The sequence below is a fragment of the Manis pentadactyla genome, chromosome X, assembly GCF_030020395.1.
Source record: "Manis pentadactyla isolate mManPen7 chromosome X, mManPen7.hap1, whole genome shotgun sequence".
Classification (NCBI taxonomy): domain Eukaryota; kingdom Metazoa; phylum Chordata; class Mammalia; order Pholidota; family Manidae; genus Manis; species Manis pentadactyla.
The window spans coordinates 94,380,810-94,407,949 of record NC_080038.1 but is presented as its reverse complement, the minus strand read 5'-3'; the positions used below and the strand labels follow the sequence as shown (position 1 = coordinate 94,407,949).

The 27,140-nt window shown below is 38.1% G+C and overlaps 1 pseudogene; it reads left to right on the top strand.

Moving 5' to 3' along the window:
• Positions 1-27,140, top strand: LOC118929464 (ADP-ribosylation factor 4-like; annotated as a pseudogene).

Sequence of the window (27,140 nt, the reverse complement as noted above, 5' to 3'; positions counted from 1 at the left end):
ATGGCACTCTCCTACAGCATCTCTGAAGCCAGCAGGTACTTTGCAGCCATGGTGTTTTCCCATTGCCTTTCTGAAACTGCCAAGCATGCCCCACCCCCTACACTCTCCAGATGTTCTGCTAAAGCTAGCAGGTGAGCACAGACTGCACAGGGGGATACTCCCTGTTCACCTGGCCTTGTGTAGAGGAAGGCTGGTATTCCTGAACTCCAAGGGACTATAACATTCAGGAAGACAGTTCTGAGCAGACAAACAACTCCAGTCAGCAGACAGAAACACAATCCCAGTCTGCCAGTGAAAAATATCTATTTACTTATCTGGAGCTTCAGGATCCTGTAAGTAAGTATCCTGTTATTTAAGGAACAAGCTTCAGGTTTCTAACATATCTAGAGCCCACAGAGGTGCTCCAAGGAATGTAAACAAAGAGATACCATCCTTGCACACCCCCTCAACCTCACAACAGTTTGATGACACCTCCCAGAATGGAGCTTACACAATTATCTGGAGCCTATATTTTTGCATCTATCACCCAGGAAACACCTCCAGAACTACTGAGGGTTTATGGTTATGGCCTCAAGGTCTATATGTACTTTAACAGCTACTGACTGAGGGTAATGTGGGTAAAAAGAGAACATGTCTCAACATAAAAAAGTTCATATGTGACAAATTCACAGTTAATATAATACTCAGTGTTAAGATCAGGAAGAGGATAAGGATGCCCTCACTTGCCACTTCAACTAAACATAGTTTCATAGGTCTTAGCCACAGAAGTTATATAAGAAAAAGAAATAAAAGGCATCTAAATTGGAAAGGAAGAGGTAAAACTATCACTATCTATAGATGACATGATATAAAAAAAGACCCTAATTACTCTACATAATTTCTTAGGACTCTTAAAAATAACAAATGAATTCAATAAAGTTGCAGGATACAAATTCAATATACAGAAATCGGTTGCATTTCTATACACTAACAACAAACTACCAGAAAGAGAATCAAGAACACAATCCCATTCACAATTTCAGAGAAAAAAATTATATGTAGAAGAGATACCTGTCTGCATACAAAAAACTCTAAGACATTGATGAAAGAAATTTAAGACACAAATAAATGGACAAGTGTTCTGTGCTCATGGATTGGAATAATTAATATTGTTAAAATGTCCATACTACTGAAAGAGATGTAAAGACTCAGTGCAATCTCTACCAAAATACCAATGGCATTTTTCACAAAACTTGAGCAAATAATCCTAAAATTTATATAGTCACTAAAGACCCCAATAGCCAAGACAATCTTGAGAAAGAACAAAGCTTGAGGTATAACACTTTCTGATTTAAAACTATACTACAAAGCTATAGTAATCAAAACAATATGGTAGTAGCATAAAAATAAACATATAGATCAATAGAACACAATAGAGAGTCCAGAAATGAACTCACACATACACCATCAATTAATTATGACAAAGGAGGCAAAAATATACAATGGGAAGAGGGCCATCTTTTTAATAAGTGGAGATGGGAAAACTAGACAGCTACAGGAAAAAAATGAAACTGGATCATCATCTTACAACATCTACAAAAATAAATTCAAAATTAATCACAGTTGAATGTAAAACCTGAAACTATAAAACTCCTAGAAGAGAACATCAACAGTAAGCTCCTTAACATCAACTTTTGTGATTTTTTTTTTGATCTGATTCCAAAGACAAGGGCAACAAAAACATACAAAATGGAACTACATCAAACCTAAAAGCTTCTAAACAGTGAAGGAAACTATCAACAAAATGAAAGGCAACCTACTGAACTGTAGATGATATTTGCAAATCATATACCTAATAAGGGGTTAACATCCACAATATATAAAGAACTCATACAACTTAACAACAACAAACCAAATGGTCTCAGTAAAAAATGAGCAGAAGATCTGAACAGACTTTTTTTCCAAAGAAGACATACATGTGGCCAAAAAGTAAATGAAAAGATTCTCATTGTCACTAAACATCAGGGAAATGAAAATCAAAACCACAATGAGATATCACCATATACTTGTCAGAATGGCTATTATCAAAAAGATAAGAAATAATAAGGGTATCTAGGATATGGAGAAAAGAGAACTCTCGGTGGGAATGTAAATTGGTGTAGCCACTATGGAAAATAGTATGGAGGTTCCTAAAAAACTTGAAAACAGAAACATATGATCCAGCAATTCAACTTCTGGGTATCTCTCCAAAGAAAATGAGAATGCTAATTCAAAAGGATATATGCACCCCTGTCTTCAGTGAAGGATTATTTACAATAATCAAGATATGAAAACAACCTAATTGTCCACTGATGAATTAATGGATAAAAAAGTGCTGTGTATATACAATAGAATACCACTCATTCATAAGAAAGAATGAAATCTTGCCATTTGTGACAACACAGATGGACCTTGAGAGCATTACACTAAGTGAAGTAAGTCAGATATAGACATCTACCACATGATTTCACTTTTATGTGGAATCTAAGAAACAAAACAAATAAGTGAAACAAAATCTAGACTCTGAGATACAGATAATAGATCATGGTTGCCCAAGGGGCTGGGGGTTTTGGGGACTAAATAGGTAAGGGGAATCTAGAAGTGCAAAGTTCCAGCTATAAAATAAATAGTCAATGTGGATGTAATGTACAGCATGGGAAGTATAATCAATAATATTATATTAACTTTTCGTGGTAACTGATGGTAACTAGACTTACTTAGGTGATCATTTTGCAATGAATAAAATGCTCAAATCACTATGTCGTACACCTGAAACTAATATATGTCAATTTCACTTCAATAACAAATTAAAAATTAATAAATGTCATACAGACAGATGCATGCTATGAGCAAAATTATGTGAGCTGAAATGTTTTGCTTTCTATAATAAGAAGGGTTGAGATCCCACTGGATATTGGAATGCAGGTGGATCTATGGGGTTGAATCAAGGGCTGGGAATAGTAACAATTGGAATATAGCTGAGGAGTCTTTTTGAATTAGTATATAAGGGCTGAAAATGGAGAAAGCAGTCAGAATAGAACTATCAGTCCCAGGAGGTTAAAGGGAAGAAAGGTAAGAATCAATTATACTTATCCAAGATCCAGCACAGTTAAAATACAGAGGAGCCAGGCAGGAAATGGGAAGAAATGTTTATGAATAAAAGCAATCCAGTAATGGAGAATGACTGGGTCAGGGACTCAGCACTCTCAACATAGTTGGTAGGAGCAGAATGGAGAACTGATGTTGGAGAGAAATTCTTCAACACTGCAGAATTTCATTTGGGATTAATTTGGTTAAGATGGATAGTGATTTTCCTCACGAAGGTAAGTGAAAAGACTCTTTATAGGCTTCCTGATAAGTCAGAATCTAAGGCTCAACTATGATAGGGATATGTTAACTCAGCTATACAAATTAGCAGAATGCCAGGGATTTTAATAGGTTACAATTCTTTCTGTATTTTCAGTACTATTTTTCCCTTTATCTGGTCTTAGTTGCATTGGTCAGCCTGAGACATAACACTACTGTACAATCCCTGTGGACCTGCTTGCTCATCTTCAAAGATTGGGTAGCCAGGCCATCCTTGATGACTCTTGTTAGAGGGGTTATTGTAGCAGCATGCTCTTACTTGACCTTCTAACAGGGTTAAAGGCCCTACACTGATTGTAGTCAATGTAATTTCAGCCATCTTCCAGAGATCACACTATGATCACTGGCCAATTCTACTCTCTGAGTAGGTGCCTTCCCAAGCAGATACAATGTTGGATGAATCAGAAGGTCTCAGTCTAGCAGAAAGGTTTTTGGCACACTGAATCCACATCTAGGAAGTTATTTTTCCATGTCTTATATTATACACAGAGACAAAACAACTCAGTATGTGCTTTTATATATTGAGATGAAGCATGGCATAATGGAAAAAAAAATGTGGATCTGTAATTAACCAGCTCTTAGCTGTGTGATCTAGGGAAGATTACCTCAGCTTTCTGGGTTTCTGCTTCCTTATCTTTAAAAGTGGGTATAAGTATTGCCTACCTCACATAGTTATTAAGATTAAGAAATAATTCCAGTGCAAATGTCAGCCCATGATTGGCTCTTAATAAATATTTGTTAAGTTGTAACCAAGTAATCGTGACTCAAACAAAAGCCAGATCTCTTCAAGTTAGTCATTCTTGTTTTCCATACACAGCGTTCTTTGCTATATCACTGTGTATTTTCTAGTGATTCATGTACAAAGATGGTAATTTTTTCCTAAGCATTGTTTACAAAATTTCTCCAAGCTTCTAGTGAAGCAAAAACCTGCTAGAAAGGGCAACATTAATTTCCATAGGTGTGCCCCGTACTGCGTGACCTATGCAAGTCTACAAGGATAGAAAAGGATCAATAACTGCCCTTTCATGGAATTAAATCATGGACACAGAAATGTGTTGTTTAACTGAATTTTGGCCAAAATATAAATGTTTAAAGGTAAAAGATGGCACAAAACTTTTCCACTTGTCAAACTGTACCCCTTCTTTCTTGTTTTTGGTGATTTATTGTATAAATCCTTCTTGAGGATATTATTAATATTCAAATGATAGCAAACTAAGAGATCCCTCTCCACACTAGCATACAAATACCTACTAACACTCTGAGGGCTTTTTTATCTGAAATTGTATACAAACTGTAGTGAATGGGGAGAGAGTGCAGAACATACCAATTTTTCATAGTAGTTCATGGCCCAAGAAATGTTCAGGACTGCTGGCCTCACTGTTGATACTTCTACCCTTCTCCACACTGGACTCTCCTCAGTGAATGAAGCAATGAGGAACAAGTACATGAGAACTTTCTGTGCATTCGCTGTAATCATGTGTTTACTGTGTGAGGCAGGTCTGTTCTAATTATTAGCTAAGGTAAGCATGCAGGAAATTATAGTTTATTATAATGAATTCAAGTTTAATTGGTGGTGAGAATATATATACCCCCATCTATGAAATTCCAAAATAAGAGCAGTTCAGTCAGTTTCTGTTTAGAAATTTCTTTCCTTAAAGAACCCCTTTTGCTTTTATATTTATTCACCTGAGTGCCCAACTAGGGCTGACTGACTTCTCAAAGGGACCAGTAAAATCTCCATGATACTTAGCTCTTACAGAGGTTTTTTTGAGAACAAAACTCCATTACTGTTTTTTTATCCTTAAAAAGTGCATCATAGGATCACAGGAAGATGGCGGCATGGCATGAGTAGTTCAGAGGAAATCTCCTCCCCAAAACATATATATTTATGAAAATACAGTAAATACAACTATTCCTAAAAGAGACACCAGTGGATGCAGTACAACAGCCAGGATACATCTACATTTGTGAGAACTCAACATCACACGAAGGGGGTAAGATACAAGCCACGGCCAGGCAGGACCCGAATGCTCCCCCACCCCAAAACCCAGTGGGAAGAAAGGAGTTGGAATGGGAAGGGAGTGAAAGCCCAGGACTGCTAAACAACCAACTCTAGAAATCTGCACCCGGAATGCAGACACAAGGTGCATGAGGTGCTGGATATTAGAGAAACGGAAAAGCAAAACCTGTGGGCAGGTCCCTGCAACTGGCATCCCTGAGACAAAAGAAAAGCGAGTGCTTTCTGCAAGACTTAAAGAGACAGGGATGAAGTTGTCCCAGCAAACATATCCAGCAGCTAGGAATCCCGGGGAAACTTAGGCGCCCTAAACCCTGGGGAGGGAGGCAGTGCAACTCTGAAACCCCTCATGGCACTAAGCAGCCTTCCAGTCGTTCCTCCAATTGGCGCGGACCCCGACACACTGGCCCAGTAGCGGGAGAGTGGCAGTGTGTGCCGGGGACAGCAGCGCTGGAAGGGAATGGGAGCAGATCCAAGCACCAGCGGCACCAGACAGGACCAGAAGAGGCTTGTGCGAGCCTACAGCAGCGCGACCGAACAGCCTGGGCGCAGCTTGCGCGCACCGGTGGCAGTGAAGCCAGAGGAGCCCAGTAGAGGCCCGCGCAGGAGAGCCCTACACGCACCTGCAGCGGAGCCAGAGGGAGCAGGCGCGCTCCCAGCAGCTGACCAGAATCCCAGCCCAACATACAGTCACCCAGGCCAGACCCAAAGGCCATTGCTGCCACACAGCTGCCCGGCATGGGTGCTGCTAGCATGGAGGAGCGCACATGGCGTGCCAGCCACTCCCCACAGGGCTCCATGCTGCTCTGAAGGAGACCCCGCCCACAGCAGCTTAGGGGACTAACCCAGTGGCTGCTCCAGAAGTGCAGGTAACCGTGACAGGCAGTGAAGAAGAGCAAGGCATCCAGCAAGCAGGAAAGGACTTTCTTCTCCCAGCTGACACATCCGAAACCTGCCTACAGCCACCGCTATCACCATGAAAAGGCAAAAAAATTTATTCCAGTCCAAGATAGTTCAAACAACTCCTGAGAAAGGATCTGCAGAGGCAGACCTAACCAGTCTCCCTGAAAAAGAATTCAAAATAAAAATCATAAACATGCTGACAGAGCTGCAGAGAAAAATGCAAGAGCTAAGGGATGAAGTCCAGAGGCAGATTACAGACATCTGGAGGGAGATTACAGAAGTGAAACAAACTCTGGAAGGATTTATAAGCAGAATGGATAAGATGAAAGAAGCCATTGATGGAATAGAAACCAGAGAACAGGAACGCATAGAAGCTGATGCACAGAGAGATAAAGGGATCTCCAGGAATGAAACAATATTAAGAGAACTGTGTGACCATCCAAAAGGAACATTATCCGCATTATAGAGGTACCAGTGGAAGAAGAGAGAGAAAAAGGGATAGAAAGTGTCTTTGAAGAAATAATTGCTGAGAACTTCCCTGAACTGGGGGAGGAAATAGTTGCTCAGACTACAGAGGCACACAGAATTCTCGAGAGACAGGACCCAAAGAGGACAACACCAAGACACATAATAATTAAAATGGCAAAGATCAAGGACAAGGACAGAGTATTAAAGGCAGCCAGAGAGAGAAAAAAGGTCACCTACAAACGAAAACCCATCAGTCTATCATCAGACTTCTCAACAGAAACCTTACAGACCAGAAGAGAATGGCATGATATATTTAATATAATGAAACAGAAGAGCCTTGAACCAAGGATACTGTATCCAGCACGATTATCAATTAAATATGAAGGAGGGATTAAACAATTCCCAGACAAGCAAAAGTTGAAGGAATTTGCGTTCCACAAACCACCTCTACAGGGTATATTAGAGGGACTGCTCTAGATGGGAGCACTCCTAAAAAGAGCACAGAAAAAAACACCCAACATATGAAGAATGGAGGAGGAGGAAAAAGAAGGGAAAGAAATAATCATCAGATTGTGTTTATAATAGCTCAATAAGCGAGTTAAGACAGACAGAAAGGTAGTAAGCAAGCTAACCTTGAACCTTTGGTAACCACGAATCTAAAGGCTGCAATGGCAATAAGTACATATCTTTCAATAATCACCCTAAATGTAAATGGACTGAATGCACCAATCAAAAGACACAGAGTAATAGAATGAATAAAAAAGCAAGACCCATCTATATGCTGCTTACAAGAGACTCACCTCAAACCCAAAGACAAGCACAGATTAAAAGTCAAGGTATGGAAAAAGATATTTCATGCAAACAACAGAGAGAAAAAAGCAGGTGTTGCAATGCTAGTATCAGACAAAATAGACTTCAAAATAAAGAAAGCAACAAGAGATAAAGAAGGACATTACATAATGATAAAGGGCTCAGTCCAACAAGAGGATATAACCATTATAAACATATATGCACCCAATACAGGAGCACCAATATATGTGAAACAAATACTAACAGAATTAAAGGAGGAAATTGAATACAATGCATTCATTTTGGGAGACTTTAACATGCCACTCACTCCAGAGGACAGATCCACCAGACAGAAAATAAGTAAGGACATGGAGGCACTGAGCAACACACTAGAACAGATGGACCTATTAGATATCTATAGAACTCTACATCAAAAAGCAACAGGATACACATTCTTCTCAAGTGCACATGGAACATTCTCCAGAATAGACCACATACTAGGCCACGAAAAGAGCCTCAGTAAATTCCAAAAGATTGAAATCCTACCAACCAACTTTTCAGACCACAAAGGTTTAAAACTAGAAATAAATTGTACAAAGAAAGCAAAAAGGCTCACAAACACATGAAGGCTTAACAACATGCTCCTAAATGATCAATGAATCAACAACCTAATTAAAATGGAGATCCAGCAATATATGGAAACAAATGACAACAACGACACAAAGCCCCAACTTCTGTGGGATGCAGCAAAAGCAGTCTTAAGAGGAAAGTATATAGCAAACCAGGCCTATTTAAAGAAGGAAGAACAATCCCAAATGAATAGTCTAATGTCACAATTATCAAAATTGGAAAAAGAAGAACAAATGAGGCCCAAAGTCAGCAGAAGGAGGGACATAATAAAGATCAGAGAAGAATTAAATAAAATTGAGAAGAATAAAACAATAGAAAAAATGAATGAAAGCAAGAGCTGGTTCTTCAAGAAAATAAACAAAATAGATAAGGCTCTAGCCAGACTTATTACGAGAAAAAGAGAGTCAACACACAGAAAAAGAGAGTCAACAGAATCAGGAACAAGAAAGGAAAAATCACGACGGACCCCACAGAAATACAAAGAATTATTAGAGAATACTATGAAAACCTATATACTAACAAGCTGGAAAACCTGGGAGAAATGGACAACTTCCTAGAAAAATACAACCTTCCAAGACTGACTCAGAAAGAAACAGAAAATCTGAACAGACCAATTACCAGCAACGAAATTGAGGCAGTAATAAAAAAACTACCCAAGAACAAAACGCCCAGTCCAGATGGATTTACCTCAGAATTTTATCAGACATACAGAGAAGACATAATACCCATTCTCCTTAAAGTTTACCAAAAAATTGAAGAGCAAGGAATACTCCCAAGCTCATTCGATGAAGCCAACATCACCCTAATACCAAAACCAGGCAAAGACCCCACCAATAAAGAAAACTACAGACCAATATCCCTGATGAATGTAGATGCGAAAATACTCAACAAAATATTAGCAAACCGAATTCAAAAATACATCAAGAGGATCATACACCATGACCAAGTGGGATTCATCCCAGGGATGGAAGGATGGTACAACATTTGAAAATCTATCAACATCATCCACCATATCAACAAAAAGAAGGACAAAAACCACATGACCATCTCCATAGATGCTGAAAAAGCATTCGACAAAATTCAACATCCATTCATGATAAAAACTCTCAACAAAATGGGCACACAGGGCAAGTACCTCAACATAATAAAGGCCATATATGATAAACCCACAGCTAACATCATACTGAACAGCGAGAGGCTGAAAGCTTTTCCTCTGAGATCGGGAAGAAGACAGGGATGCCCACTCTCCCCACTGTTATTCAACATAGTACTGTATGTCCTAGCCACAGCAATCAGACAAAACAAAGAAATACAAGGAATCCAGATTGGTAAAGAAGTCAAACTGTCACTATCTGCAGATGACATGATATTGTACATAAAAAACCCTAAAGACTCCACTGCAAAACTACTAGAACTAATATCAGAATTCAGCAAAGTTGCAGGATACAAAATTAACACACAGAAATCTGTAGCTTTCCTATACACTAACAATGAACTAATAGAAAGAGAAATCAGGAAAATAATTCCATTCACAATTGCATCAAAAAGAATAAAATACCTAGGAATAAACCTAACCAAGGAAGTGAAAGACCTATACCCTGAAAACTACAAGACACTCTTAAGAGAAATTAAAGAGGTCACTAACAAATGGAAACTCATCCCATGCTCCTGGCTGGAAAGAATTAATATTGTCAAAATGGCCATCCTGCCCAAAGCAATATAGAGATTCGATGCAATCCCTATCAAATTAACAACAGCATTCTTCAATGAACTGGAACAAATAGTTCAAAAATTCTTATGGAACCGCCAAAGACCCCGAAAAGCCAAAGCTATCCTGAGAAGGAAGAATAAAGTGGGGGGGATCTCGCTCCCCAACTTCAAGCTCTACTACAAAGCCACAGTAATCAAGACAATTTGGTACTGGCACAAGAACAGAGACAAAGACCAGTGGAACAGAATAGAGACTCCAGACATTAACCCAAATATATGCGGCCAATTAATATATGACAAAGGAGCCATGGACATACAATGGGGAAAGGACAGTCTCTTCAACAGATGTTGCCGGCAAAACTGGACAGCTACATGTAAGAGAATGAAACTGGATCACTGTCTAACCCCATACACAAAAGTAAACTCCAAATGGATCAAAGACCTGAATGTAAGTCATGAAACCATAAAACTCTTAGAAAAAAACATAGGCAAAAATCTCATGGACATAAACATGAGTGACTTCTTCATGAACATATCTCCCCGGGCAAGGGAAACAAAGGCAAAAATGAACAAATGGGACTATATCAAGCTTAAAAGCTTCTGTACAGCAAAGGACACCATCAATAGAACAAAAAGGTATCCTACAGTATGGGAGAATATACTCATAAATGACAGATCTGATAAAGGATTGACATCCAAAATATATAAAGAGCTCACACATCTCAACAAACAAAAAGCAAATAATCCAATTAAAAAATGGGCAGAGGAGCTGAATAGACAGTTCTCTAAAGAAGAAATCCAGATGGCCAACAAGCACATGAAAAGATGCTCCACATCGCTAATCATCAGAGAAATGCAAATTAAAACCACGATGAGATATCACCTCACACCAGTAAGGATCGCCATCATCGAAAAGACAAACAACAACAAATGTTGGCGAGGTTGTGGAGAAAGGGGAACCCTCCTACACTGCTGGTGGGAATGTAAAGTAGTTCAACCATTGCGGAAAGCAGTATGGAGGTTCCTCAAAATGCTCAAAATAGAAATACCATTTGACCCAGGAATTCCACTTCTAGGAATTTACCCCAAGAATGCAGCACTCCAGTTTGAAAAAGACAGATGCACCCCTATGTTTATCGCTGCACTATTTACAATAGCCAAGATATGGAAGCGACCTAAATGTCCATCAGTAGATGAATGGATAAAGAAGAAGTGGTACATATACACAATGGAATATTACTCAGCCATAAGTAATAAACAAATCCTACAATTTGCAACAACATGGGTGGAGCTAGAGGGTATTATGCTCAGTGAAATAAGCCAGGCGGAGAAAGACAAGTACCAAATGATTTCACTCATATGTGGAGTATAAGAACAGAAGAAAACTGAAGGAACAAAACAGCAGCAGATGCAGAGAACCCAAGAATGGACTGATAGTTGCCAAAGGGAAGGGGACTGGGGAGGATGGGTGGGATGGGAGGGATAAGGGCTGGAAAAAAAGAAAGGGGCCATTATGATTAGCATGTATGGTGTGTGGGGGGGCACAGGGAGGGCTGTGCAACACAGAGAGGACAAGTAGTGATTTTACGGCATCTTACTATGTTGATGGACGGTGACTGTGAACGGGGATGTGGGGGGGACTTGGTGAAGTGGGGAGCCTAGTAAACATAATGTCCTTCATGTGACTGTAGATTAATGATACCAAAATAAAATTTAAAAAAAAGAATAAAAACAGATCCTACCATTTGCAACAACATGGATGGAGCTAGAGGCTATTATGCTCAGTGAAATAAGCCAGGCAGAGAAAGACAAGTACCAAATGATTTTACTCATATGTGGAGTATAAGAACAAAGGAAAACTGAAGGAACAAAACAGCAACAGAATCACAGAACCCAAGAATGGACTAATAGTTACCAAAGGGAAAGGGACTGGGGAGGATGGGTGGGAAAGGAGGGATAAGGGTGGGGAAAAAGAAAGAGGGCATTACAATTAGCATGTATAGTGCATGGGGGGCACGGGGAGGGCTGTGCAACACAGAGAAGACAAGTAGTGATTTTACAGCATCTTACTACGCAGATGGACAGTGACTGTGAAGGTGTATGTGGGGGGGACTTGGTGAAGGGGTGAACCTAGTAAACATAATGTTCTTTCTGTAATTGTAGATTAATGATACCAAAATAAAAAATAAAATTTAAAAAAAATCATGTGGTTTTCGAGAGGATTGAATGAGCAAATGTATTATGAACTGTGGTGATCAACCTCCAGGAAGGCCGACAATGATTTTTGCCTCCTGGCATTTCTGCCTTTATATATCCCATCCACATTGAATAGGCTGACTATGTAACTTGTAGGATATTGTCCAAATGACAATCTGTGGTTTTTGAGACTTCTGCTCTTGGATCATTCCTTCTGGGGGAAGCCAGCCACCATGTCATGAGGATTCTCAAGCAGCCCTATGGAGAGGTCTGCATGGCATGGAGCGGAGGCCTCCTGCCAACACCAGTACCAGCTTGCTGGCCATGGGAGTGAGCCAGTTGGATCCTTCAGCCTCAGACAAGTCTTCAGATGACTGGCCAAGTGCTTGACTTCAGCCTCAGGAGAGACTCCGAGCCAGAACCACCCTGCTGAGCTGCTCCCAATTTTTGACCCACAGAAACTATATGAAGGAATAAATGTTTATTGTTCCAAAAAAAAAAGTGCATCCAGTCGCAGGGGGGCCATCAGGTGAGAAATTGGGGATCAACAGAGGTGAGGCTTAGAACCTAATCCCCCTGTTCTGAGAGAAATCTTCTGCATACGTGGATGTTTTATTGCCCTTGTCTAGCTTGGATTAACACATAGTCTACAGGCACACACCTGATCATCTACATTTGCTCTCTTACAGCACTAAACTATGTTTTCTACCTTTATCTTGTATCTACCTACCACTTCAGCATTTTATTAAAAATAATAATAATAGAGAAATGTGGTATCCACATATAAATCAAGTATAAAAATCAAATGAGTATTCATATTTGAACTGACTGTTTATAGTTCATAACGCGTGAGCAAAACTGAAAGCTTCTGTGATGACTGCCCTTGTACTGTTCACCATGTAACTTATTCACTATGTAAGAATTTGTTCTCCATGTAAGAATTTGTTCATTATGCTTCAGAAGATTGGAGACTGACGAAAATTAGGCTTGGGGTGGATTAATGATTGTGCATTGAGCATTGACTCCCCTATACAGAATTTTATTGTTGTTAACAACCATTTGATCAATAAATATGAGAGATGCCCTCACACACACAAAAAAAGTACACGCTTCCAATTGTAAAATAAATAAGTAACCGGGATGTAATGTATAGCATAAGGAATATAGTCAAAATATTGTAACAACTTGGTATGGTGATAGCTGGTACCTAGAATTATCATGTATATAAATGTTGAATCACTGTGTTGTACACCTGAAACTAATGTAATACTGTGTGTCAACTACCCTTCAATAAAAAATAATTATCTACAAAAAAAAAAAAAGTGCATCATATACCAACCCCTAAAAGAAGTAATATTTACGTTTTATACTACTCTGGATTTACTTCAACAACAAACTAACTTTTGTTTGTTTTTTCAATCATTTTTTTCTTTCATTAGTCATCTGTTGAGTACCTACTCTGTCAGATACTGTGTTAGCTGCTGAGGATTCCATTGTAAGCAAATGGATATGGCCTTTCTCTTAGGTCCCCAACTAGAAGAAATCCACTGGATAGAAATGCATTTACACTCATTAAAATCAGGAAGGACTCACAGTTGTGGACATCTGAAGAAAATGATAAGCAGATTGATAAAAGTTTGGATAACTACACTCCATACTAGAGATTCTAAAACTCAAGTGCACACAAGAAAAACAATTTGGAATGTATGTTTTTGGACCCATTCTCAGAGGTCTCTGATTGATTAAGTTGGGGTGGGGCAGTAATTTCCATTTTACAAGCACTTGAAGTGCTTCTGATGCTCTTGTCTATTAACTTGATTTAGGAAAATAAACTCTCCCATAGACTGTCATTGCAAAAGCCTATAAAATTCTCAGTATCTTTCACTGTGGATCTCTTTTTTTCCAAGTGACAAATTTGAACTTTAAGTTTCTGCTGGGAGTGGAGGAGGGGTATAGAGAGCTAGAAAAAGCATCACTCACAATTTTATAAGGAAAGAAAGCCAGAAAAACAGCAAGTTCACAACTTTTCTTGAACCTATCAGAATGCTAAAGTTGCATGGCAGCAAACTGGCCCAAAGTCAAAAGAGAGGTGCCTACAGGAAGAGACAGGCAGAGAGCACAGACTTACTGGGGCAAGGTGCAGCCCCAAATCACTGAATTCAGCTAAGGCAATTGACAAATAGGTGGAGGCCTGTGGAATGAGAGCCCCTGCAGCCTCAAGTCCAGGAGGAATGCACGCATATTTGAAAGTTTCTCCTCCATTCTTTTCTGGGAGATGTGCTGAAAATATTAAGAGTCCTGAGAAAGCGCCCCATTGTTGTACAGAAATGGAGAAGTGGAACAGCAACCACTGAAGGAGAAGTACAAAACCCCATTGTAACTTTTCTCCCTATTAGCCCTAAGGAGCAAAGCCCTAATGTTCACTGAGTAGGGGTGGAAAAGGGCAACAATGTTTGGGTCCTGGTGAGAACCCACTGCAGCTGGAGGAAAGGAATAGAAAAAACAACCCTCTACCACTGAGTGGGATGCAAAATCCATGCTGGGTTTGAAATTATAGTCTTAGGAGGGGCAGGAACATTGAAAGAGTCACAGCCCCATGACCCAGGGATATGTTGCCAGCCTGAGACTGAAGTTTAACCAGAATACCAAAAAAACATCCCCTAGGCCCCACTATGAGGCTAAGTGTGGAGTTGCATGCAATTTACAAAAAAGAGACACTTTCTGAGGACAGCACAAAGGAAAGACCAAAGCTGAGGGTGGAGCATAAATAAAATCCAGCTGGCAAACCAGTCACAATGTAAACACAAGGTATCACTGAGAAGTTAAAGCCTACTGTACACTGAGAGTAACCACAGCAACAAGGAAAGTGAAACCCAGCCCAACACTTAATCAGATTTACTCAAACCTAGAGGCTGAGAAAAAGAAAAGCATGCACATTTCCAGACATAAAAATTATTTACCTCAGTTTCTACTATCCTACAAAAGATGTTTGGTTCCAAAAAAATTACAAAGCATAGGAAACAGCAAGAAAAAATAACACACTCCCAGGAGACAAGAAAGCATCATAACCAGACCTAGATATGATACTAATGCTGGAACTGACAGGGAATTTAAAATACCTATGATTAATATATTGTGGGTAAAACTGCAACATTTTCAGAATCTCTCACGTGGCCTTAGTGCATCTCCTTATCAGTAGGTGTTTCCAAAGGGTGGAGAAAAGTAGTCCATCACCATGTAAATAGGTAATTTACAAGGGGGAGCGAGGGCATACCTGGACTGGAGAGGTTGGGTGGGGTTCCCTTTTCCTGCTTCCAGATCGTGAGAGACATGGGCGAGCAGAAGTGGACGACTGTTTATAGGCAATAAACGGGTTTCTTCCATTTTATTCTCTCTTTGACTGATTTCAGTTCAAAGGTATTTTGCCCAGGTCTGGGAAAATACTTTCCCCTTGGAGTTACATATACTAAAGGCTTTACTGGAAAATGTAGAAGAATGTAACCAGATGGGTAATTTCAGCAGAGATGGAAACTCTAAGAATCAAGAGAAAATCCTAGAAGTTGAAAACACTGTAACAGAGGTGAAAAATGTCTTTAATGGACTTATCTGCAGACCTGACAGTGGCTAAGGAAAGAATCAAGGAACTTGAAGACAGTGGTATAGGAAAGAAAAAAAAGAGTAAGATAAACAAAATCAATTAGTTGTTATCAAATAACCTAACATTATGTAATTGGAATCCCAGAGGATATGAAAGAAAGAAGGAATATTTGAATAAATATTAATGATGGACATTAAGCCACACATCCAAGAAGCTCAACAGAACATAAGAACACCAAGAAAGTAAATGTCAAAAATGGAAAGAAAGAAAAAGGATAAAAAGGGAAAGAAGCACCTACATATATCATATTCAAACTGCTGAAAACAGAATGACACATCACCTTTGGAGACCGCCAAAGGAGAGACTTTGGGTAAAGTCTGCCTTGGTTTATTTTCAGTGATAGGTGAAATAATGCACCACCTCCCAAAGACATTCACACTCAGTCCCCAAAACCTGTGAATATGTTACATTACAGGGCAAAAAGGACTTTATGGATGTTATTAAGTTAAGGATTTTGAAATGAGGAGATGATACTGGATTATCTGGGTAGACCTTAAATGCAATTACAAGATCTTTATAAGTGAGAGAGGGAGTAAGGAGAGTCAGTCAGATACACTAACATTATTGGTTTTGAAAAAACCATCTAAGAATTAATTAGAATATCACACCCTAATACAAATCCTGTCCATATTTTAATCTCTCTTTAAAGCACTTTTTAAGGCTCATCTTCTTCAAGAGGCCATCTTCAGTCTTCTTGACATCTTACTGTATAGTTGATACGGTAGGCAGAATAATACCCCACCCAATCTAATTCCAAGAACCTGTGAATGTTTTAGGTTGCATGACAAAAGGGAATTAGGATTGCAGATGGAATCAGTGTTGCTGATTAGCCGACCATAAAATAGGGAGTTTATCCTGGATTATTTGAGTGGGTCCTATGTAATCACAAGAGTCCTTAAAGTGGAAAAGAATGTCAGACAGAGACTACAGAAAAAAGTCCCAGAAACTTACAACATTTATGGCTATAAAATGGATGAAAAGAATGAGTCAAGAAATGTGGGCAGGCTCAGAAGTAGGAAAAACAAAGAAAAAAAGAATAGATTGTTTCCTAGAGCCTCCAGAAAGGGAAAAAGCCCTACCAACACCTTGATTTTATCCCAGTGAGACTCACAATGGGCTTCTAACCTACAAAACTGTAAGATAATAAATAAATTTGTGTTGTTTTAAACCGTATGGTTTGTGCTGATTTGTTACAGCAGCAATAAGAAACTAATGCATTTTTCTGTAATCTTTTTCTAACCTAACAGTTGCTCTTTTATTAGTTGTAACTTCTAAAATGGAATCATTTTGCATTCTTTTAAGTAATGAATGCAATTAATTATCAAGCATTTTCTTCTTCCAGCATGCTTGGAAATGTAGGCCTCATCCTTACCCTAAATTTAGGGTCTATTTCATATAGCACCTATTTGATGTAGATATGGTTTTATTTTAAGAAATGATTCCAAGTAATTCTCAGTATTATATCCAATATCTTATAGAATTCACTATTAAAATGAACTTCTTCCTTATTTAAGGATGTATTACCAGAAGCTAGGAAATAATCTTTGTTTATCCACCTAATTAGTCATCATCCAGTTTGGCAAATGTTTGTTTGTTTAATCCCACACTTTGAAGTGAATTAAAATTAACAAGATAAAGTTTAACATCAAGGCATATGATTTAAAAAATTTATGCAACTGCAGTATCAATGATCAGGGACTGACATTTTAGTTTTGCTACACTTCCAACCAAAGGCAGCAGCCCTACTGACTGTTTTCCTTCACAGCAATGGAATGGCTGGACTTTTTCCTTTAAAGTTGAAAAAAGGAATTGCCCTTCCAATGTAATACCAGAAAAATTGCAATTAGAATAAGTTTCCCAGTGAGGTTATATATTTAGTTATAACAATTTTGCAGGCAGAAACAAACTACCCAATGCTTAATAAGTAATAAGTAATAAGCCAGAGACTAGGAAACGGCAAGTCACAAAATAGGGAATTTGTATTACATTTATTTGACACAAGATTTGTATCTAGAATATATAAAGAGCTCTTAAGACTCAATAATAAGAAGACATATTAGTTTCCTATTGCTGCTGTAACAAATTAATACAAAGTTAGTGGCATAAAGGAACATAAATCTTATAGTTCTGAAGGTGAGAAGTCCTAAAATCAAAGTTTTCAGCAGGGCTGCGTTCCTCCTGGAAGAGCTAGGGGAGAATCTGTTTCTTTGCCTTTTCCAGTTTATAGAGGTCACCCATATTCCTTGTCTCATGGCCACTTTCTCCATCTTTTAAAGCCAACTGTATAGAATCTTCAAATACCTCTCTCTAATTCTGCCTTTCACCTCTGTTTCTGTGGCCACATTTCCTCCTCTGACTCTGATACTTTTGGCTTGTTTTTTTAAAGTTCTGTGTGGTTAGGTTGTTCCCACTGGGATAATCTAGAATAATCTCTCCATTTTAAGATTTTAATTTAATCACATATGCAAAGTTCCTTTGCTATATAAAATATTCATGGGTTTTGGATATTAGGATGTAGACATCTTGTGGGAGGCATTATTCTGTGTCTCATAAAAGACAAACAGCCTGATATTTTAAAGGGCAATGACTTGAACAGACACCTTACAAATGAAAATGTAGAAATGAATGGCCAATGAGCACATGAAAAGATGGTAAACATCTTTACTCATTACGAAAATTCAAAACAAAACCACAAGATACAATTATTCACACACTAAAATATATATATTTTTTCAAGTCTAACAACACTAAGTGGTGGTGAGGATGTATAACAAATGGACTCCTCAGACGTTGTCAATGGGATACAAAATAGTCCAGCCACTTTGGAAAACAGATGGGTAAAATTTCACTCTGTGATTCAATTAATCTATTCCAAAGCATTTAAATAAATAAATGAAAATCTATGTCCACATAACAACTTTTATATGAATGTTCATAACAGCTTTCTTTGTAGTAGCCAAAACTGGAAGAAATTGTGGTATATTCATAAAATTTGATATTACTCAGCAACAAAAGAGACAAACCACAGATTTATGCAATATTGAATAACTATGTGTCTCAAAAACGTTATACTGAGCAAAATAAATCAGATCAAAAAGAGTACATTTTTAAATTTGAAGTTCTAAAAGAAGTAAAATTAATGTTACCTGTATGTATAGAAGTGAGACAATATTTTGCAACGGGCTATGATTGTTTTGGTGTTTACACAAGTGTGTACATTTATCAAAATATATTGAATGGCACAACTAAAATAGATGAATTATATTGTACTCTAACTGTACTTCAAAAAAGCTGAAAAACATAGAGTTTTAAAAAGTTTCAAAGAACAAGAAATAAATATAACTGAAGGTAAATGACAACTTACTAATTTGGGTTAACTAGAACTTAATGGATATGCAATATTGAACATTTCATGGCTCATTGTAATGTATGATTCTTGTATTAAGTATTAAACACTGTATATCAGATATGTTCTAGTGATGAATATACTAGAAAAAAAATGATGGATGCAGTATTGGTTATCATGTTCAATTGGGAAACAATAAATGACAATAAATAACATACTTTCAAAGAGTAGTAAGTATTATGAAGAAAATGAAATAAGGTAATAAAATGATGACTTGGGGACTCTTGGCTACCTGAGCTAGGGTGGTCAGGAAGAGTTCTACGAAGAAATGACTTGAAGCTTAGATTTATGTTTTGAGCACTAGTCTGTCCTAGACACAGTGTAAAGCAACATTCATTGTCAAATAAGTGCTATAGATAGTAAAAACTAAAGAGTAAATGTATTATAGACTATATTTGATGGAAAGGTAAAATTTACCTAGTTGTTGAAACTTTAGCAGAATCACCAGAAAGGAACAAATATGGGAACCATCCTATAACATTTACTTCAATCTTCTCTTTTCCTTCTCTAATGTATAAGACTCTAATTCAATCCCTCTCATATTCTCATGGCACTTTTGACATCTATAGTAATTATCATGTCAGTGTAATTATTTTTCAGCATATCCAACTCTCCAATTAGATTAATATTATCTTCAAAAGATAAGCTTATAGTAATCAGCACCAGGCATAACAGAGACTCAAAAAGTGTTTCAGTGAATGACTATTATGAGTCAGAAAATTGACTTTCTGCCTCTATCCTCACCCCACCTCCATCCCTACTGAAAACAGCAACTAGATAAAACTTCTTAAAACAAAAGTCCCCCAAATTTCCATGTGAGTACTGTAGACTGATTTCAAAATATGAGCTACTGGAAAACAACTATTTCCTTATATAATTGTTTATTGTTTGGAACACTCACCTGTTTTTCAATGGGTTTCAGCCCGGGTCAAGTTCATTATGGATTCAGTGAGACACAAGAATGACAATGGAACATTCTTGGGGTAAAAGGGTTTACTACCTAGCTTTATTCTCCCAGGAGAGGTGGAGCACTAGAATTATGTCTGCATCCAACAGTCTGCAGGTCTGTAATCCTCCTTCATCTCTTCCTCTGCCCAGAGCAATGGGTACAGCTCTTTATATAGTGACTCGGTCAATAATAGCTTATTGCCTTCAGGTGTGGAAGCAGTAGGTTAAGCAGTAGGCCAACTACATCAAGTAGTTTAGGTACAGGTGAGGATCCTGGCCTTAGGAACTTCAATTTTCCCCATTTCACCATAAAAGCCATGGGCACATAGACTGTAAATAGTTAAGAGACACAATAATTGATGGCTAATCCTACTCACTTTGGAGCCATACTGCATAAGTTCAAGTCCTGACCTATGTTCAAATCCCAGCTCTGCCACTTAAGCAGACCACTGAAACTTTCTGTGCCATAGTTTTTACATCTGTAAAATTGGGATAGTTATAGCATCTGTCTCATAAGGTAGTTATAAACACTAAATAATTTAATACTTAAAACTATTTAGAGTATTGTCCAGAAATTGTATGCATTAATTTAAAAGTAGCTATGATAATTATTATTATTGTTGTTATTACTGAGGTGAGATTATGTAAAATGGGGCAATATAGGTGTGGGGAAGTTGGGGTTCCTATGGCCAAGATCCTCACTGAACTTAAACCACTTTATGATGTAACTGGCCTTTTGCTAGGCTACTGCTTCCACACCCATAGGCAATAAGCTATTATTGCGCTATATAGAGAGCTGGGCCCAGTGCTCTGGGCGGAGGCAGAGATGCTAGTGTTTGACCTACCCCAGGGAGAACAAGCGGGGTAATAAACCCTTTCACCCCAAGAACGTTCTACTGTCATTTCTTTGGTCACACTGAATCCGTAGTGAACTTGCCTGGGGCTAAAATCCATTGGCAAGACAATAGGTCAAACAAAACAAATGAAATGAAGTTACATGTCTATAAAAGAGGACATTGACATGCTTTATTTGGCTACAATCTTTTCTATTCCTTGCATTGAATCACTTTGTTTATGCTCATTTTTAAACTTTCCTTTTCAACATTCTTTTTATGATTGAATCTCACTGTGAATATCAGTTATAATATGCTATATTTGATAGTGCTCATATAAAAATAAATTGAATTTTGTTTTGTTCTCCATTAAAGTGTATATTTTGATCAACAGACTTTTTTTCTTAACGTTCCAATGATACATTAATTTTAAAAACATTATTAGCCCTAAATTCATAATTAGAGCTTAATTTTTAAGGAAAATTTCACATTTTAGAATATATTCCTTTATTTGAATCTTTTAAAAAATCATTCTTAAGTTGCTGGGTTTGAGAAAATTAGTCTACATTTAAATATAGTAAGTGGAATGCACTTTTGAAGGAACAAAAGAGCATAACCCTTATGATAACCATTTGATTTTATAGTCTACCAAATCAAGTATGTTTCATACTAGTCTCTTGTGAATGTATATAAACAGAATTTTATATTTCAGTAGATTATTTTTCATTGATTTGCCTAGAGCAAAACTAAATGCTCAGCTAAAAAGATGATGGAAAAGTCACTTAAGCTGTAAAAACCTAACAACTTTACATTCCTTTTGAGAATGACCTAAAAATATTATTGGAATTGTTGAAAGTCTAATGACTTGCTTCATGATAACATGTTGATGCATTTTGCTGCCCTACCCTTTTTAAATAATGAGATAACAATAAAGAACAAAGTTGCTAAATCATTACTATAAACAAAAAGCAAGAGAGTAGTTTTTGTTTTTATAATCTTCTATTCAGTGCATCTATGGTTTCTTTATAAGCTTTCCAAATAAAAATACATTTTGTTACTGAGTGTAAAACAATAGAACTTTATTTGCAAACTCTTTAAATCAAGGCCTCATTAAGCATATGGACTTCACATTGTCCTCTGCATGAAAAAGAGCCATTACATTCCAAAGTAATCATGTTCCCTCCTAATCCAACTAACACTAACAACTGAAAATTGAATATTAGCCCTGCCTGAAGTAACAACCCTTGATGTATAGGAAAATGCCAGTCTCTAAGATAACCAGGTCCCATAGCAAAATGAGCTTTTGTAGGTTAAAATCAATACCTTCGACTACAGCCAGAAATGACACTAGGTAGTCAATGCCAAAACTCAAGGCAAAGGTAAAAGTGTTCCATAGAGCTAATACCACTGAATACCTTTGGGCCAGCATTCAGTTTGGTCTTGCTGTTTAGCCATACATAAAGCAAGTTTACATTAGCCATAATGAATCATAATTTCAGTTCTTTAGTAGAAACATTAAGGTCCTTTCTTATCATTATGCTCTTTCTAAATCTTGACAAGGACAGTTATTGTTAATCATTGGTTACATTCTAGAGCTTGACGTGGGGCTTTGATAACACAGTGTGTGCTTAATCAATCCTTGTTGATAATTTTCTCTTTATACAGTAGTCTTGGTTCGAGGCCCTTCTGTTTCATTGCATTAAGTATATCATGCCATTCTCTTCTGGCCTGTAGGGTTTCTGTTGAGAAGTCTGATGATAGCCTGATGGGTTTTCCTTTGTAGGTAACCTTCTTTTTCTCTCTGGCTGCCTGTAATACTTTGTCCTTGTCTTTGATCTTTGCCATTTTAATTATTATGTGTCTTGGTGTTGCCCTCCTTGGATCCCTTGTCATGGGAGTTCTGTGTACCTCTGTGGTCTGAGAGGCCATTTCTTCCCCTAGTTTGGGGAAATTTTCAGCAATTATTTCTTCAAAGACATTTTCTATCCCCTTTTCTCTCTCTACTTCTTCTGGAATACCTATGATTCTTATATTGTTCCTTTTCATTTGGTCACTCAGCTCTCTTAAAATTCTTTCATTCCTGGAGATCCTTTTATCTCTCTCTGCATCAGCTTCTCTGCGTTCCTGTTCTCTGTTTTCTAGTCCATTAATGGTCTCTTGCATCTCGTCCATTCTGTTTTGAAGTCCTTCCAGAGCTTGTTTTATTTCTGAATTCTCCTTCCTTAGTTCTTGCATATTTCTCTGCAAGTCCATCAGCATGGTTATGACTTTTGTTTTGAATTCTTTTTCAGGAAGACTGGCTAAGTCTATCTCCCCAGATTCCTTCTCAGGGGAAGATGTAGCAGATGCCGAAGCTGTCTGGGTTAGTCTTGTCTGGATCATATTTTTTTGCCTTTTCATGTTGACAGGTGCTATTGACTGTCAGCTCGGAGGGCCAAAATTTTCACTTGCTACTGGCCTTTCTTTACTGGGACAACTGCGACCCCTAGTGGCTTGTGTTGGGTAATTGCATGTAGAGTGGGTCTTTGTGTCTTGCCTGGCTGGAAGGGAGAAATTTCCCTTTCTGTGGGCGGAATTTGTCTCAGGCTGCTTCTCTGCTTTCGCAGCGCCCGGTGGGGTAATGGATGGGGGGGCTGCTTGACTGTTTGCCTCCGTGAGGGGTCTCAGAGCTGTTGCCCAGGGGGTTAGTGCACCCGGTTTTCCCTGTAATTTCCAGCTGCTGTACTGTGACCTGGGTTGTTTCCGTCAAGCTGTTAAGTCCCTGTCCCTTTAAGACTTTCAAAAAGCCCCCGCTTTTCTTTGTCACAGGGGCATCAGCTTCGGCACCCGCTCAGAGGTCTTACTCCCTGTTCCCCCAGTATCCAGGGCCCCCTGGGCACGTACTGTGTCTGCGCTCTGGCCCGGATGGCTGGGGCTGGGTGTTCGGCAGTCCTGGGCTCCGTCTCCCTCCCGCTCTGCCTATTCTTCTCCCGCCGGGAGCTGGGGGGAGGGGCGCTCGGGTCCCGCCAGGCCGGGGCTTGTATCTTACCCCTTTCACCAGTCACTGGGTTCTCGCTGGTGTAGCTGCAGTCTGGCCACTGTCCTGCGTCTTCTGGTCTCTCTTTTAGGGCTAGTTGTGTTTGTTGTATTTTCAAAAGTATATATGTTTTTGGGAGGAGATTCCCACTGTCCTACTCACGCCTCCATGTTGGCTCCGCCCTGATAATTTTCTCTTTAGTAATATTTCATTTATTGGCAATTTTCTTGTGAAGTCATGGAAGGTCATTCTGCTGTGGCCAGAAGTATGTCAAAGGACATTGTTCAAGCAACTACTAGAACCAGAAAAGTTAGTGCTTACTTCTGTGTTTATGAGCTGTGCTTTTATATCCCAATCAACTTAATTTTATGATTATGGCAAATTTGTCTAAAGCTTAGCAGAGGCTATATTTGATAACTATCATGGACAGAGCAGAAAGCACCATTGGAATCTGTTACACAAATGTGTAATTATGCAAACTAAAATTTACAGCTCAAAAAATGTTAACCATGGTTGATATGTTGATTGTGTGTGTGTGTGTGTGTGACATATATATTACAGTGACAAACAGTAAAAAGAACAGAGATCTATGATTCATAATAGGTTTACAAAATGCATTCATTTAAAAAAAAGTGTGTTTTATTTCCTAGGAGAGCTGGTAATTTAAACAATTTAAACACAATTTTCATAGTAGCTTGTAATTGCTCCCCAAATGGTTAACCTGTTCAATAGCACTTTGTAGTATTTTGCAGCAGTAAACTGTCATCCACGATTGCATTCTCCTTTCTTGACATTATCTCTTAATTCTATTATGTGAACAAACAACTCATAAAACCTTTTCTCAGTGTTTTTCTTGTTCTAAATTAAATCAACATGAAAGATACAGTAGTTATTTTTTTTAAGAAAAAAGAGAAATGCTTATGTGAAGCATTAAAAGTGTAACCCAGTGTTAAGTAATTAAAGTTATAGCTCACACTGTTTTGACCAATCAGCTATAAATAGTCATGTTTGGTAGAAGTCAATTAGTACATCCTTAATAGGCTAATCATTTTATATTTAATTATCATATCAATAACACCAACGTACCCCTACAGCTAAATTGATAGTTATTATACCAACTAATTAAAACAGAAGTTAAAAGGTAGTTTGATAAGTGTTCCATTCATGAAATACAAATTCAAAGAGAAAAAAGTAGACAAAAATGGGTCTTGATAGTTCTCCTTTTAAAAATTTTTTTCTTTTAATAAACTAACACATCATATGTCTGCCTTTGAAAGTGAATAATCTAGAAAAAATGTGAATTTCATCTATTTGTATATTTATAGGCAATACAAAATAAAATATACATACATGGGCATATTATTAGCTGTGAATAAAAGATTAAATATTATACTTTGAGTTCTTTGATTTTTATTAGTTTTCCACATAAACATTTGGGAGTGTGAAATGCTGAAGACACAAAGTTGAGTAAGGTGTCTGCTTCAGAAAGCATGCAATATAGTGGGTGGAGACAATATAGAACTAAATAAATGCTATGTGATAAGTACTGCAAGAGACGCATGGACAAAATGCTATGGAAGAACTGAAAAAAGAATAAGTTCAGAAAAGTCTGGGAAGCCTTCATTGAGAAGGTTATCATAAGCTCAATCTTCAGAAAGATAGGAATTTTCTAGGATAAGAAAGGAAGAAAAGGTATTTTATACAAGTGCAAAGACATAAAGATATGAAAAGGAATGGCATATCAGTCTAGCTGGAATTTAGTTTATTTGGAAAGAGAGACTTTTGAGGAAGCAAATAGCACTATAGAGAGATTGGAAGAATTCAAATTGTGAAGGACTGTGTATCCCGTGTTTGGACTATATATTGTATACAGTTGGAAGTCTTTACCAGCACAAGTTATGAAGTAGAAGAGTGATGGGATCATAATTGTTTTAGAAAGGTTAATGTTACCAGTGTAAAAAGTTGGTGGAATTATTGAGACAAGTGACATTATTGAGAATCCTTTATGAGTTTGTTCAATAGAATAGTAAAATGATAGGGGATGAAATAATATAGTGCAATGGAAATGGAACAAGGATTGAAGCCTTAAGAAATATTTCATAGGTATAGTAGAAATGTCTCAGAGATTAGCTCAGCTGTGGGGTTTGAAATAAATGAGAAGTAAAAGATTAGGCCAAAGTTCATAGCTAGGGCAACTGGGTGGAAGGTTGTAAAATTAGCAATTGTAAAAGGAAGTTACAGACAGCCTCGCCAGTCATCGAAGCACGTCCTCGCTCTGTGAATTCTTTCCCTGAGCTTCGTGGGGCATGCCCGCCAATGAGCCGTCCGTGCTATCTTTTCTTCCTCAGCTCCTCTCCCCTCCTGCTCAGTTTGCTTGGAGTGTGAAAGGAAAAGGCCCACGGATGCCCCAAATGCCTTCTGCTCCTGCCCATCGCGAGTGCCACCACCGCTGCGGGCCTCACCATCTCCTCCCTCTTTCGCAAGAAGCAGATGCGCATTTTGATGGTTGGATTGGATGCTGCTGGGAAGACAACCATTCTGTACAAACTGAAGTTGGGGAAATAGTCACCACCATTCTTACCATTGGTTTTAATGTGGAAACAGTAGAATATAAGAACATTTGTTTCACAGTATGGGATGTTGGTGGTCAAGATAAAATTAGGCTTCTCTGGAGGCATTACTTCCAAAATACCCAGGGTCTTATTTTTGTGGTAGATAGAAATGATTGTGAAAGAATTCAGGAAGGAGCAGAAGAGCTGCAGAAAATGCTTCAGGAAGATGAGTTGCAAGATGCAGTGTTGCTGCTTTTTGCAAACAAACAAGATTTGCAAAATGCTATGGCCATCAGTGAAATGACAGACAAATTAGGTCTTCAGTCTCTTCATAACAGAACATGGTATGTTCAAGCCACTTGTGCTTCACAAGGAACTGGTCTGTATGAGGGACTTGACTGGCTGTCAAATGAATTTTCAAAATGTTAAATGAAACTGGATATCTAACCAAGGACACGTTTGATAGAATTGGTCTAGGCTTGTTACAACAAAATTAGTTTGCATCTTGGTTATTAAACAATATTTGGGACTGGTTTAGGCAGAATATTACAGTGCTTAAACTTATTTTGTTGCCAATTATTGTTTACCAAGTATAATGTTGCTATTGAGCCATATGCTTGGTTTTAAAGA